This window comes from Nicotiana tomentosiformis, chromosome 5 (assembly GCF_000390325.3).
Source record: "Nicotiana tomentosiformis chromosome 5, ASM39032v3, whole genome shotgun sequence".
NCBI classification, from domain to species: domain Eukaryota; kingdom Viridiplantae; phylum Streptophyta; class Magnoliopsida; order Solanales; family Solanaceae; genus Nicotiana; species Nicotiana tomentosiformis.
The window spans coordinates 123809571-123814162 of NC_090816.1; the positions used below are offsets into that span (position 1 = coordinate 123809571).

Below are 4592 nucleotides of genomic sequence, written 5' to 3' on the forward strand. Positions count from 1 at the left end.
AATACATCACAAGGAGGTATGCATCGTCCTACATTCGAGAAATAAGCTTCTCAAGCCCTCGAATCACAGATAATTTCAGAAAGAAGAATCAATGGATACATAGAATTGTACTCACAAATATTTATCAATTAAATCTCTTTTTCTTCATTTTATTTTTGTTGCAGTTTATTTTCCGTACAACGAAAATTTGTTGCGAACAGACATAATACAAAAGATATTTAAAATGTTATCATTATTATTTTTCTTTATTTTTATAACAACTCCAATGAATAACAGCTCCCTATATTTACGTTATTCCTTATAATGTATTAACTCAATATTAATTAATTTTTAAGATTTTGTATTATCAATTATTTATGGAGCTAACTAGCTAAATGAGATTAACCTCCAACATGTTTAAGAACTTATATGTTTTTCCTTAATTTTTTGTTTAGTAATTTAATACAATAATAACAACATATCCAATATGATCCCACAAGTGAGGTCTGGAGAGGACGGGTTATGTGCAAACCTTTCCTCTACCTCATGTGAGGTAGAAATGTTATTCTGATAAGACCCTCGGCTCTCTATAACTCAAATATATTATTTATATATATATATATATATATATATATATATTTTTTTTTTTTTTTAAAATTGTATAGTCATTAATATATGGTATACGCGCAAAGCACGTACCCTAAAATTAGTAAATATTGAAAAGGGAAATAAGATTATAAGGTGGCAGCTTTGCGCTTAAATTCAAAAATCTCTTACGGTAGATTGTAACTTTTTACCATTATAAATACTTATGCCTTCTCTTCCATTTGGGTCATCAGTCTATCATCTTAAAGTTACTTTTATCCAATATAGAAGAACCAAAATTCTCTTAATCTTTTGAGGAAAGAAAATACTACAAGTATAAATCAATTAGCAATGGCCTCACAGATAAAGAAGAGATTGTTCGCCCTGTCGCCAACTTCTCTCCTAGTCTTTGGGGCGATCGTTTCCATTCTTTCTCCATTGATAATCAAGTTTACGTTCATCATCTTTTCTTTACATATAGTTTCTTCTTAATTACATGCAAGGCCAATGTCTCGTTTGCGTTGGAATGCACTTATAGGTTGCAGAAAAAGATGCTCAAGAGATTGAAGCATTGAAGGAACAAACAAGGAGCATTTTATTAGCTACTAGACAGAAGTTGGCTGAAACATTGAATTTGATTGACACTATTGAACGCCTTGGCATAGACTACCACTTTGATAAAGAAATCGATGAGATTTTGGAACACATTTACAATGGAAATAGATACTTTGAGGGTGATGATGACTACAATGGTAGGTTTATGTACTTTTGCTCTTCAATTTCGATTGGTCAGGCAACATGGTTACAAAATTTCTCCTTGTGAGACGATCATGAAAACACGAGTTTAATGTTGTTCAAATTATTAGTTTCATTTGCAAGAAGGCTAATTAATCCCGAGTATTCTTCCTTGAAAAATCAGAAGTATTCAGCAAATTCCAAGATGAAAATTGAAAATTCAAGGAGTCTCTTGCTAGTGATGTCTTAAGATTATTGAACTTGTATGAATCATCACATGTAAAGAATCACGGTGATGACATCTTAGAAGACGCACTTGCTTTTTCCACAACTCATCTTGGGACTGCAGCTCCACATTTGAAATCTCCACTTAGGGAGCAAGTGACACATGCCCTTGAGCAATCTCTACATAAGGGCATTCCTCGACACTACTAGAAATTCGGCAAAAACCGACCAAGGTCGACCGATCAACTTTGGTCGGTAAAAAAACCGACCAAAGTTGGTCGGTTTTTCAAAATATTTTTTTTAATTTTTTTTTTAATGAAACCGACTAACTTTGGTCGGTTTTCTTTGGCGCAAAAATGCGGAAAACTATTTTTGAGTCCCGCGAAATATATGTTTCAAGAAACCGACCAACTTTGGTCGGTTTTTCAATTAATATAAATAAAAATTAATATTAAAAAAACCGACCAAAATTGGTCGGTTAATTCGGCGGGTCATTTAAAAAAACCGACCAACTTTGGTCGGTAATTTTACTTTTTAATAAAATCGACCAACTTTGGTCGGTTATTTTCGTTCGAAAATACAATTAAAGAGTATAAATCAAATAAAAGACAGTCTTGAAATAAAATATACTGATGGTCTAGTGGTAGAATAGTATCCTGCCACAATACAGACCCCGGTTCGATTCCCAGATGGTGAATTTTTTTTTTACATAATTAAAATACCGACCAACTTTGGTCGAAAAAAACCGACCAACTTTGGTCGGTTTTTTTTGCAATATTTTTTTTTTGAATTTAATTGACCGACCAAAGTTGGTCGGTAATTTTCGATCAAAGTTGGTCGGTATTCCTTTCCGACCACAAAAATACCGTCCACACATAAATGGTCGCGTTTTGGTCGGTTTTTGGCCATTACCGACCAACGTTGGTCGGTTTTTTTGATCGGTTTTTACCGGATTTTTAGTAGTGCGAGTTGTGACCCAATTCTTCATCTCATCATTCTACGAGAAGGAACAATCGAAGAACAATGTGTTACTTCGATTTCCCAAATTGGAATTCAACTTGCTCCATATGTTGCACAAAAGAGAACTTGCTGATATATCAAGGCATGGTTATATTTGCTTTTGGATATATAAGATAAACCTTTTGTTGTTTCTCAAGTTTGATGTTTAGCGCTGATTATATATGCAGGTGGTGGAAAGATTTGGATTTCGTGATAACACTTCCATATGCAAGAGATAGAGCAGTTGACAGATTGACAAGCTGAGATGCGGTTGTACTCATCTGGTCCAATGCCATAAACGAGGATCTTCTTTGCCCTTAAATGTTTCTCAATGGCCTTACGATCAACATCATTATATTCTTTCCTTGTCTTAGGAAATGTAATTGTTCCCTTGCCAATGGTCTTCATGGGGACAAAGGGTTCATCACATATGACATCCCAGAGCTCTGAATCTTCTGCCATGATAAATCATGCATTCTTGTCTTCCACCATCCATAGCATTGGCCATTAAATCTTGGTGGTCTGTAGGTTGATTGGCGTTCTTCAAAATTTGGTGAAAAAGCCATGTTCATCATTTCTATGTGTTAGTCTTATAGAAAGAACCTACTATAATACCAATTGATGTAAACTAAGAGTCGACCAAACTATATAGAGAACCTAGTTCTCTATCAGTTCTTATAGGACACAGCAATAAGTAAATAACACAAGATATTTACATGAAAAACTACCAGCTCACGGGATTAAAAACCACGACCTACACTGGTAGGATTTCAACTTCACTAACTGAGCAAACTTTAGATTACAAACTATTGTAATCTAGGAATTAAATTCTTAATCCGTCACCTACTCACAATAACTATATTGCGAGCCTCTTTGTAATAACTCTATTACAAAGCTAACCACTTGACTAACTCTAGTCAAAACAACAACACTGTTTATGGTTTACAAGATGTCCTACGAAATGCTTCTAAAAAGCTGAGTAGGAATTACAAGTGAATAATATGAACAAGGATACAACAATACTAAAGGACACACGATGTAATCAATGTTGGGATCTGATCCTTTAATATGTTGTTGTTTTGTTCTTCAATGCCCTTGGAGAATGAAGGCGGCTCCACACTTGAGAGTAAATAAATATTTAGGTTTTGAAAGTGTGTGTAATCTATTGCCTCATATTGGTAATATATAAGTGAGGTCATCAAAGATGATTCAAGGGAGTGTCTGGTACATAGCATACTTCAACAGTGTTGTTGTACTATTGCGTCTGTAGTGCAACAACTTTAACAATTGTAAGAGTTGACTTGTATTCTGATCGAAGGAACTGATCTCTATTTGTTCCATCTGTTATTCCCTATCTGATTTCATTGAGACTTGTAACAGACATTTGAATTGTTGCTGTGAACGCGGAGGAGCTAATTGTATCAGGTTCCCTATCGGGTTCGCTTATGAAGTTTGTTAAATCATCAAAATAAAAAACACAACTTATCAATTTTCCCCTTTTTGATGATGACAAACTTAGAATTGATATTCCCCATGAGAACTAGAGATCCACATTGTTTTCCCTACAGAATACCCATATTCCCCCCTGAGAACCTGTTTTCTCCCCTTCCATCACTACTAGAAATCCGGTAAAATCCGACCGAGGCCTACCAACCAACGTTGGTTGGTCAAAATAATCGACTAAAAACCATCCAAGGCGGACGGAAACTACCAAAAAAATAAATTACATACCGATCGAAATCGGTCGGTATATTGGTCAAACATTTGACCGCAATGGTCAGACTTGCTTAGTCAAAGCATTTTTTTGATTACCGACCAACATTGAACGGTTAGGTGGACCCACATTTTAAAATTTTAGTAATTATATTATTATTTTAAATATTTTATATAATTTATAGTTGAAGTTACCAACCAAAGTCGGTCCGTTATTACGGTAGAAGATTTTACCGACCAACTTTGGTCCGTAGCTGTAATTTTTGGAAAATAACTGACCAACTTCTGTTGGTTCATAGGTCAAACATGGTCAAGCTTTTAAATCAAAATAAAATTTACTTTCTAAATAATATAAA

The 4592-nt window shown here is 34.5% G+C and overlaps 1 long non-coding RNA gene across 1 annotated transcript; it reads left to right on the forward strand.

Annotated features, from left to right (window-relative positions):
* Nucleotides 1-925: 925 nt before the first annotated feature.
* On the forward strand, nt 926-1174 carry LOC108948133 (uncharacterized). Its single transcript, XR_011408010.1, has 2 exons — nt 926-1013; nt 1103-1174. It is a non-coding gene; the product is annotated as an uncharacterized lncRNA (long non-coding RNA).
* Nucleotides 1175-4592: the final 3418 nt, after the last annotated feature.